Source organism: Ailuropoda melanoleuca, chromosome 4 (assembly GCF_002007445.2).
Source record: "Ailuropoda melanoleuca isolate Jingjing chromosome 4, ASM200744v2, whole genome shotgun sequence".
NCBI classification, from domain to species: Eukaryota; Metazoa; Chordata; class Mammalia; order Carnivora; family Ursidae; genus Ailuropoda; species Ailuropoda melanoleuca.
The window spans coordinates 46,431,564-46,443,694 of NC_048221.1; the positions used below are offsets into that span (position 1 = coordinate 46,431,564).

Consider the following 12,131-nt stretch of genomic DNA (forward strand, 5'->3'; position numbering starts at 1 on the left):
TCACGGTCCAGGAAGTTCCAGATCTGCCTACTCTTTATGCAAATGTAGAACACGGAGCAGTGAGGGGCTGCCAACTGTTGGTTACTGGTCTGCAACAAGTTATGTATGGAAATAAAGAATTCAGAAAATTTTAGAGCAATTTGACAGTCATTTTTATGTCTCTTGAATTTCATAAGTGAAAAGCCTAGACTTGTGTTTATTTTGTACATCTTTTTGATTTCATTTTTTCTAGTTATTTATGTTTCTTGTATTTTTTCAAAGACTCAGTCCATAATAGATTTGGAAAAAACTCCACTGATCTTTCATCACTGTTAGTCTGAGAAGTACTGTTCCAGACCATTTGTAGCAGAAATCGCTGCCTTAAAAGCAATACATAGTAGACATTGTTCTTTGCATTTTCACTCCTATTGGAGGCGAATAGTAGTTTGATGTGATTTATACATTCAGAAGTCAGAGATTTGGAAGTTACGGTTTTCTCAGAAGCAGTTTCTATAGCTCATGTACAGAGAACCATAAAACAAAATAGGAGTCTGATGCTTGGGAACAAGTTATGGTCGCTCTGGGCCTGATAACTTTGAGTACCTTAGGCAGCAGGTTTTATATTATTACCTGTAACATTGCATTAATGTGATTTGGATTATTGATTTCAGTGAATATCTTCACCTATGTTTTTTTCTTAGCAGCTTTGCTGTGGACCATTAAGAACTCTTAGGCTGTTTCTGGACACACTAATTTACCTTGTGTGTAAACTTATGTGTCACTGAGGCAGGAAAATGCACAGTTTCACTTCTAAAGATGAGCAGGAATTTCTCTGGCTATTACTATGTGATAGAACAAGAAAGGGAGCTGTGTAGATCAGACACAGGTAATATCTCATCCAGAGGCAAGAGAATAACTGATGGCTCTCCCTTCCCTTTTCCCATCAAAGAGCATCTACATAGGCATAAAGAGGAAGGCATAACAGTGCAAATCATTGCTCTGACCTGGATATCTAGGTCCCTGTGATAATAATGTAAACTTTCTCATTATTAACAGTAGAAATAGACACTATTTTTAATGAACACTTATCTGGTCATACACCATATTAAATTTTCTTTCACTGAAGCTTTACAACATCCCATGACATAGGTATTCTCCCATTTTACAGAAAAGCAGAATGAGGTGTAGAGATCAATAGTAGAGCTGATATTTAAAAGGAGGTCTGCTGCACTCCAAAGACTTCTGTTAAACATTATTATAATCATAGTGCCCCATTGCTTTGTGTTCATGTTTTCAGCTATCCCATATTTAAGTAAGAGAGCTATGAGTAACTTTAGAGTGACATGTTATAGCATAGGAATATTTGAGAATCCAACAGACCTCATGGTCTAATTCAGGGGCTGGCAATCTTTTTCTGTAAAGGGCCACATAGTAAATATTTTAGACTTTGCCGGCCCTATGGGCTCTGTTGTAACTACTCAACTCTGCTGTTATAGCTTGAAAGCACCACTAGACAACATAAAAATGAATGGATGTAGTCATATTCCAATAAAACTTTATTTGCAACAATGAATCATAGAACACTACATCAAAAACTAATGATGTACTGTATGGTGACTAACATAACATAATAAAAAATTAAAATAAAATAAAAGTTTGGTTTTCTAAAAAAAAAAAACAACTTTATTTGCAAAAACAGTGGCAGTACAGATTTGGTCCATTGGCCATAGTTTGCCAACCCTGGAATATATAATTTTATAAAGGATGTTCCTAAGACCAAGAATAGGCATAGACTTGTCATGGGCCATGGCAGCAGTAATGATAGCAACTGATGCCTTTCATATTTCAAACGCCACATCTTCTCATTGGTCACCTGACTCCCCTCTCTGATGATTCTTAAGCATTTTGTCTAATGCCAAAAAGTATATATTATTTTTTGACATCTGTATATGTAAAGAGATATGCCGTGTTGGTACATAAGGCTGCAATACCCTTTTTTATCTCCCACTCAGAAAGTGTTATTTGAGTACAAGTGAGTGAGGACCATGTGAACACAGAAATAACTTTGAATTTATTCTAATTTACTAATGATAGTAAAGCACTCAAACACTTCAGAAATTTGTCATGAAAATTACTTGGAGCACATTTTCCAGCTGATTGTGACTTGTGGACACACTAGCGAATCATGATGTGAAAAGCTGCTATGGTCTTCTTCAGTGTCAGGTGTAAGCACATTATTGATTCTGTCCATTCATATCTAGTTCTTTTTCCAACTTCATGTCAACTAACATTTTCACATTTGTCACAGAAACTGGTTTTTCAATAACTACAAGTTCCCCTTTATGAAGCCTACAAACAATTATAGCAGTCCCTTCTGATTAAAGTAAAAATATGCATTTTTTTCTATTAAGTATGTCCTTTCATGGAGTATCCATTGCAAGTTTTCAAAGAGCCTAGACTTCCTCTGGGCAAGCATTAACAAAGGTGCCTATATCCTTTTTTTCTTAATTTTCAAATAGAAAATTAATAGAGTAGAGACCTTTTAACTAGAGACCTTTTCAAGGCTGAATATGTAAAAAGAAATAGGATTTTTTTTTGTTCCTTGTTTTTCTTAGAGAGTGAATAAAATTAGAAGGACGTTTGTTGCAGCATAAATACTCACTAAATCCTGTGGGATTCAGGAGGAGAGCACTCCTTGAGTATTTATATGTTTTTATCCAGAAAAAAAAAGTGACTTCAAACACATAAAAATCCAGCCACAATTTATGCTCCACATTTTAGTTTTCACATTGTAGTAAAATTCTAACAGAGATGACATCACTGACTATATTTTTTTAAAAAAAGGTTTTGGATAAAGTTTAACGTAGAACATTTGTAGGCAAGGAGCAAAGAAAGCACAGTGTGTGTCATTCCTATGATGGTGTTGGTGAAACATGTCCCAATAACCTTCCACCTCCTGGATGGGATTCAGCAATTTTTTAAAGGGCCACATCTTCATTAGCTAGCTGGGTCTTAATTGATTGTGAAACTTAGATGAAGGCAGATAATTCCAAACACAGGGTTTTTTCTCCCATTTTTCCAAGAAATGAGAACTGAGAATTTGTCTACCTTGAATTGGGGAGTAACATTCTAAACCTTTCCGGAGAAAATGGGCTCAGGAAAAAAAAAATTGCATAAGCCACTTAGCATTTGCTTTAAATTTAAATGGGTTTATTTAAATTGTGGTTGTATCTTATTGAAGACTTCTGATATGCAGCTGATTTATGGCCCCTATGTTTTCCTCTTTGCTCTGAAGTAAGAATCTTGGAAATCATAGTTTCACAAGAACTACAAGTTCTCTTTTTTCTTTGTGTTTTTCTCCACATCCCAATGGGGCAGACTCATTTGGAGTTAAACACTTCAGTTGTTTTTACTTCTGTGTTTACCTAGTTTCTGGATGTCAAAATATTTTGCCAACATTTTTTAATACCTCTGAGTGACTCCATGGTATATTTTTTATACCAAAGAGATGATTTAGGGAGCTCTTAATATCCAAAGAATGTGCCTGGGGTAATAGAAGCTATAATTGCTGGCTAAGTCATATTCTGAGCGCTTACTTAGGCAGTGCTGAAAAAAGCTAGAGATAGTTGAGAGATAGTGGCCCATCTGTTTCAATGGAATGGGTTTTCAAGCTTAGCAAACTCCCATGGGAGGAGGACAGGGTGGTAGTACGAACTGTAGATACACTCTCTGGAGTCAGATGACCAGGGTTAGAATCTCATCTCTACCTTTTCTCCATTGTGTGGGACTTAATAAGTCACTTTAGCTCTCCAAGATTCCATTTTCTTTTAAGTAAATTAGGAATGCCAGGAATATATGCACATCAGCTAGGGTTCTTCTGAAGATAAACAGGTGAGCCATATAATGCCTGTAGAATTCAACAAATACTCATGTAGTTCTAAGGTTCAGGAATCCTCAAACATATTGTCTTTTTCATCAAGAGACTACCTTATAGCTCAGAAATACAGCCTCTTAAAATTAAGCTACTTCTCTTCTATTTCATAGGCATAAAGTTACATAAATTTTGAATTAGGCCATACTCTTAGATATTTAGAATTAAAATAACCTTACTCTTGATTGGTGTCTGTTGCTCCTCTAAAGGTATTTTCTTTGGATTTGCTTGAATGTCTTTCTTTATCTGGTTCTAAAAGTGCTGAGCACACCTGCCACCCTTGTACATTTTGCTAATCTAGTCTTTCTTTGAAGTTTTTAAAAATTAATGCTAGGAAATAGTAGGTCAAGGGAATAGATTCCTCTGTGGATCTGGAACTAAACAAAAGCAAACAAGTAAACTAAAAAAGACATACTGGCATGCACCCAGTAAACATGCCTTAATTGCGACTTCAATGAAGCTGAGAAGTGTTCCACTGTGCCCAGAAAAAGGAAAATGAAATGGGATTTAATGACCATAGCATTGTATCCTCCACCCATCATTAAAAAAAAAAAAAGAAAAAAAAATTGCCCTGTACCGTGTCCTAACTTGTCATTCTGATCTGAGTCAGGGTTTAGCTCACAGCAACTGATCAATTAAAAGATTAAGTTTTTAACAATCTGTAGTTTCTAGGTTTTGTGTAGACATTAGTTACTATCTTTTTAAATTTCTATATGATCTTCTTTTTTGTCTATCACTGCACAAACATTGTATATTCATGGTAGGCAGGGTGCTCTGACATTCATTTCATAAGCCACAAATTGTCAGTGGTTATGAAATATGAGATTGAAATTATTGGCTTCAGTACATGATTTTGACAAGGTGACATTTTGACTTTAATGACACCAAAAATCCTGATAAAATCATATAAGACAAAAAAAGTAGACATTGCTTTCATCCCGAGTCCAGTTTATTTCTCTCTTTATCTCTTCACAGGAACCTAAAAATTCTTACACTATGTTTAAAAAAACCTATTCATTTCCCATTGCCTCTATATGTCTCAGTTTGCTTATGAAGATTTTCTTCCACTGAACAAACTCGTTATTTATTTATTTATTTTTTAAGATTTTATTTATTTATTTGACAGAGAGAGACAGCCAGTGAGAGAGGGAGCACAGGGGGAGTGGAGAGGAAGAAGCAGGCTCCTAGCAGAGGAGACTGATGTGGGGCTCGATTCCAGAACGCTGGGATCACGCCCTGAGCTGCAGGCAGATGCTTAACGACTGCGCCACCCAGGTGCCCCAAACTAAACTCCCATTTTAGTTATTTCTAAACTCCCATTTTTCCCCTATACAAAGTCTCCCTTTTACTTCCACCTCTGTTTGAGTGATGCTACCTACTCTATTAGGAATGTCCCCTCCAAAGATGCCTCTCTGATGATATCCTGCTGAAGATGGACCTCTTTCTATGCAGTTCTTCTCCGGAATTCTCAAGCCCATGTTGCTTCTTTACTTGTGAGATTCTAGAACTCTAGCCTGTTTATCCTTGAAGAAAAGTCTTGTTCATAATTTTCTCCTCATCACTGAGCACAGGGCTGCACATAGAATGTGTTTGATAGCTATTAGGAGGACAAATTAATGCATTTATATAATTGACCTTCATTTTTGTTTCTCTTATTTTGGTATTGTATCATTCAGGACGCAGGACATTATTCTGTGATACCAACTAATCTCAATGGCTTGTAATATCAAAGGACGCTGTATGTTCTTTGTGGGTCGGCTGTGGCTCTGCTTTATGTTGTGTTCTCTCTAGTGCCCAGGTTGATAGAGCAGCTTTGATCAGGAACGTTTTGATTGTTGTGTCAGCAGGAAAAGAAACCTGGCACTCACATCCTGGCTCTAGGGCTTCTACTTAGAGAAGATACATGTTACTTCTGCCTTCTTCCGATTAAACAAAATGAAACATCTTGGCTTCAGCAGAGTAGGAACACATAATTCACCCTTAGGGAGGAACATGCTAAAGAGAGAATTTGGGGCAAATAGTAATACAGTCTACTGCTGAGAGATAACCATATATCATCTAGCTCCTTGATTTAGTCACTTTGGTTGCCTTTATCCTATATACCAAACTATAGTATAAAATGATGTGTAAGAATAAGAAAGTTCCTTTCATTAATTAACAGCAGGCTGTCTACAATGGATGAATAACAAGGATTTATAGAATTATGCATTATGACATCATTTCTAATAGCCTGGACAATAGTATTTATATCAGCCCTCCAATGAAATATAGACACATGGGCATTCTTGCTTGTCTTTTGGTATAAATAACCTTTCTTTTGATTTAATATTTTCCTAAATCTGAAGAACAGGGTGTTGAGTGAACTCCCTTCATTGGTGATGACTTTCCAGTCTGGTGCATTTCTCCACAGTCTATTCCCTCCTTCAATTCTTGCTGTAGCTCAGATCATTTCAGAGATCTGAACATCTAAGCAGAAATTTCCATAGTACCGGACAATAAAGTAATTATATCCTATCATCATTTGTCCTTCCCTTTTCGATCTGTGTTAGCATCGCTAGCTTTAATTTAATAACACCATCTCTTATTATTGAACATTTAGAATTCACCTTGTCGTTTAATTTTTTTTTTAATTTTCACTTTTGTAAAACCTCCAGAATGTTTTGTTAGAATCTGTCATCTTTCTCGTGCCCACTTTGCTTCCTCTATTTTCTCTCACTCTCTCTCTTTCCCTCATTTTCTTTTTTTTTCTCTTCTTTTCATCCTCTCTGTCTTTACCTTTCTACCTCTCTTTCTCTGTCTCTCTTCTGTCCTCTCTTTCTTGAATGCTCTTCTTTCCTCCTTCCTTCCCTCCCTTCTACCCTCTCCCTTTCTTTCTTTCTTTCTTTCTTTCTTTCTTTCTTTCTTTCTTTCCTTCCTTCCTTCCTTCTTTCTTTCTTCTTTCTTTTCTCTTCTATTTTTTAATGGCACACAGATAGTGGTCGGGCTTGATAGAATCCATTTCATTTACTGAATGTGTAGTGGACACCTGGTACTTTCCTAAGGTTGTGGGGCATTTGTAACATTAGATCATACTAAATATGGCATGCTTATGCACACAAAATATTGGTTTTGCCTATAGTACAAAAAAATTGTAAATTAGTGACTGAAAGACATTTGGAGCTTTATGTGGAGAATTCAGACATCCTTATTTCTCTGACTCATCCCCAGAAAAGATAAAAAAGAAATGACTCTACCTCTCCATGTGTACTTATTCTGAATGCACCTGAAATAACTTATCTTTAATAGGTCCAAGTAGCTCACACATTTGCTTTCATTACTGATATTACAGCTCTAGCACCACCTTGGGCCCTTTAAATGGTAAAAAGTATCAGACTCTGTATAGTTCCACTCAAGGCTCTTATAAAGCAAAGTAATAGCATCTGTCCTCCAATGGGTTTCAGGCTGCTTATTGGTGCCTCAGTTCTCCTTTCTCTTCAAACTTGTAAATGTGTGCGTGTCAGGATTTATGTGCAATTGCTCCCTATCGCTAGATGCATGTCCTTCTTCTCTCTTTCCTGCCAGATCAATACAGTTTATGCCTGTAGGATGAATTCATATCTTCATCCATTCACTCATTTCACAGATAGTTATGGAACATCCCTATCTGTCAGGTACCCTGTTCGGTGCTAAGGTCTTTCAGTTAAAGATTCAGTTTGTGTGCTCAAGAAAGTGAATCCGGTGGAGGCAGGCTAGGAAACAATCATGTTTAATACAGAGAGATAGATGCTGTGATCCAAGGAAGCCCTGTGGTCCTCTGAAAGTGTAGGAGAAGGTCACCAACTCCGCCTTGGGGAAATGGTCATCCAACAGATAGGGACCCTCCGTTGGTCTGTTATGTAGACTACTATTATTTCTCTGGCTTGAGGCCGCATTTCTTAAGGTGTGGTAGTGAATCTTTAGATTACATCTAGGAGAAAGACTCCGTTTGTTGCTAGTGTGTGTGTTTGCAAAGAGGATGTTTTTTTAAGCAAATATTTCCTTGACATCTAACATACATCAAGAAAAGTATGATCTTAACTGTACACCCTGATGCCTGATATACAATAAGCATGCCAGTATGCAGAACCTGGATTAGGAAGTAGCACCTTGCCAGCCCCTAGAAGTTCCATTGATGCTCCTGCTAGGCAGTACTGCCCCCAGGATGGGCACTATCCTGACTTCTGCCACAGATTGGTTTTGCCTGGCTTTGAGCTTTATGTAAGTGCAGTGCTGTCACACAACTAGTAATCTCTTCTTTCTGTCTTTTCTGAGCTAGTTTCACGTTTGTGAGATTCATCCATGTTGCAGGGTCAGTTGTAGTTTATGTTCTTTTTTTTTAAATAATTACAATACACATTTATTTAAAGTAATACATTTACAGCTCAAATAGTTCTAAATTATACATTTCAGGTTTACCCAAATTATTTTTTTTAAATTTTATTTATTTATTTATTTTTTTTGGGGGGAGTGCACAGGGGGAGGGGCTGAGCAAGAGGGAGAAAGAGTCTCAAGCAGCCTCTGCCCTGAGCGCAGAGCCCGTCGCCGGGCTCCATCCCATGACCCTGAGATCACGACCTGAGCTGAAACCAAGAGTCAGATACTTAACCCACTTCGCCACCTAGGTACCCCAGTTTTTCCAACTTCTTAAAAATATTTGGAGGCAGCTGCAACCACAGATTTCAATTCCATGATTATTTCTTTGCCCATTCTTCTCTCTCTTTTCTTTATCAAATAATTTATTTCAGATATGGTTCAAGATAGAGTGTATCCTCGTATTTTGTCCCCTGCTCTTTAGGTGAGATCTGCTGCCTCATGGCCAGGTTCAGTGCTTTCTTGTTGCAAAGCATCCTATCATTGTGAAGGTTCTCGGGAAGCCTTTCACATTATCATTCTCACATAATGTATCATTTCATGTTAACACCAGTGTATTGACTCTTGCAGCACTGTAATACCGTTTTCATTTTTTGTTTCTTTAAGATTCCATTTTTTTATTTGAGGGAGAAGGCACAAGCAGAGGGGAGCAAAGGAGAAGCAGACTCCCCCCTGAGCAGGGACCCTGATGCGGGGCTCTATCCCAGGACCCATGACCCCAGCTGAAGGCAGATGCTTAACTGACTGAGCCACTCAGGCGCCCCAGGAGTACCATTTTCAGATACCCTCCTGCCACCATCTTGATGCTGCAACAGCAGGCCTGCTCGCCATTGTGATCAGTTTATACATTCTTTGTGATTTGTAGGGTTTGATCTCATATTCCGTTGTATGGCCATACCACAATTTATTTCTTTATTCTATGTCAAGGAATATTGGGGTTTGTGGGCTTTTAATACCATTCTCATCTCCTGCTTAGCTCAGAGTCTTGGCAAGTAGTAATAACCACCACTGCTGTCCCATAGAATAAGATGCCCATCTTGCCTAGGTCATACCCCCCTCTGGAAAATAATGAACTTCCCTTAGACTACGTTGATTCCCACACAGAAATCAGGAGCCATCAGAAGGAGGACTGGTTCTTATATGACGGGGAGGCAAACACTGGAAGGAAGGAAGGAAAGAGATTCTGTCAAGGAAGCTGAAGTGATACGTAAGACCAGAAGGTCAATTCCTTCACATTTGGGAAGATAAAAACTGGAATCCACTGCATTTACAAATAGACTATGTTAGAGCAATTCAACCTTGTGGTAGCCATATTTTCTATTTGTGTTTAAAGGTCTATAGAAACAGTGGATATAAATGTTATATGGGATCTTGATCTTTGCAATATGCTGCAACCGGTGAAATTCTCAGTGAAAGGACTCTAGGGTTTGTTTATACTACTCTCTTTCTATGTCCTTTTGTTTATTTATTTGCCTATTTAATGAAGTATTAAGGCATATCTTGAAAAATATTATTTGGCAGGACTCCGTGTAGACAACCAATCCTTTTATTTATTTAGTAGCTATCCTCACCCAAAGTCACAGATTTTTTTTCCATTTCCTTATTTTTTTTCTATTTCCTTAATAAAACATGGTACTTGAACAGTGAGAGGGTGACAGTCTTTCGATTCTATTTATAAATGACTCTTAACTTCCCAATAAACTCATAGCCAAGGAAATATTAATCAGTTGCCAATAAACAGCTCTGTGCTGGAGTTCACATGTGTTTCTTCTCAATAATTGCATATGCTTTGGATGAAAACTGCAGAACTGCATCCACTAGAGACAACATTTTTATTATTAATAGTTTCGTTATGTGTTTTGTTTGTTTGCTTTGTCTTTTTGTTTTGTTGTTTCATCATGGTTGAACTGCCAGTTAAGACATAAAATGTTAGTTGGTAGTTGGGAAGGAAAAAGCCTGGTTATTCCTTTTGGTGAATGTCCTGATTGAGTTTTTGTTTGTTTGTTTGTCTGTTTAAGACTTTATTTATTTATTTGACATAGAGAAAGCACAAGGGGGCAGAGGGTCAGGCAGAGGGAGAGGGAGAAGCAGGATCCCCACTGAGCAGGGAGCCCAATGCGGGTCTCCATCCCAGGACCTTGGGATCTTGACCCAAGCCCGAAGCAGACACAACTGACTGAGCAGCCACCCAGGCGCACCTGTCCTGATTGTTCATGAGGTAGTGTGAGAAGCATGCTAATGTCTGTCTCTGAATTCCATACTTGGCAAAATGACTTAAGAGTAAATAAGAGTACCTCTAAACTCCTCTTAACCAAATTCAACACCTATCATATCCCATACTGGCTGTGTGACCACAGTTAACCTCTCTAACCCTGTAAGATGACAATACTGATAATGTTAATTTCACCTTATAGGATTGCTGAAGGGAAAAAAAGACACATGCAAGGCATTTAATACAATGCTTGGTATACAGAGAGCATGCACTGAATGCAGCAGATATTATCATCATTAGTTTTTTTTTTATCTGCACCTCATGCCTGCTTTTACAGATGAGGCAACTAAAGTTTAGACAGGTGAAATGACTTGTTCAGAGTTTCACAATCTAACCAGTAACAGGTTCATATTAATTTCTCAGGCACTTTTTGTTTCCTGAAGTGGGCATTATACACTTTAGCATAAACTGTTTGGTTTCTAGCCGTAGCTATGTTTGTCTCCCACTAAAAGTAAGATTTTTGAGGAAAGGAGCTGTGGCTATTTTTGCACTGTTATATTCCCACGACCAATAGCTCTGCTTACATAAGACATCTCCAGTAAGAATTTACTGAAACATTAAATCAATGAAGTTTACAAACATAATTTTCCAATCAGAGAAAACCATGATTCATCTCTGTAATAATTATATAAAATGATAGCTATATTAATTTTTAAAGTATTTCATATGCAACTTGTAGGCACTTTCCATGTATCACAAATTATTCTTCAGTCATGAATAGGGGTATATGTTACAGCACACACATATTTGCAATCAGTGGGTCCCATTGTGAATTATAGCACTAACATTAATGAACTCAGCTGCCCTAAATGTTAACAGTTTGCTCTTGAACTGGATCCATGGAAATTTTTTGCTGACAGACTACGTGAACTAATATATTGCTTAATTCTCAATCTGGCAAAGCAGAGAGAATTGTCACTGGTATGTGAAAATTTGCGATGTAACATCATATATGCAAATGAAGTAAATGTTGGCAAAAATAATTATTGTTGCTTATGGGAGGATTAATAGTTACAGTCTGCCCTGTTTTCTGTTGAGGTTTAATTTAATTCTGTGGCATGTATTAACTGAGGAAATTAATTTGGGTTTAATTATTGTGTGTGGCTGTTAATGTGCACACTTATGATGAATATTTAGTTACACTGAACTACCAACCCAGCCGCTATGCTTTGCTCATCTGCTGATAGGGAGCATCTGATGGAAGGGATGGTTCATACTGGATTGATTCCAAGTACAGTGGCATCATAGCAGATAGTTGTGATTCAGGGGGGAAGCCATTGGGCTTGGAGTCGGAAGAGCACAGGATTTGGGTTCTGGCTGTGCTGTTAACAAGCCATGTGCATCCCTAATTCTCAACTGGAGAATGGTAGGAGAAAAGCAATATACCCTAGGGCTTTGGTTTGAGAACTAAATGAATGAATGCATGTGAAAACAGATTTGTGAACTATACCCTACTGCTTTAATGAATGGAATGTCTACGGGAAACTTTCCACGTATCCGTTTAATGACAAAGTCCTTTAGAAAGTTACATAGGCTTGCTCTCTCGGGTCTCGAATCCAC

The 12,131-nt window shown here is 37.7% G+C and overlaps 1 pseudogene; it reads right to left on the reverse strand.

The window, feature by feature from the left end:
* Nucleotides 1-8,619: 8,619 nt before the first annotated feature.
* Nucleotides 8,620-9,130, reverse strand: LOC100470723 (annotated as a pseudogene).
* Nucleotides 9,131-12,131: the final 3,001 nt, after the last annotated feature.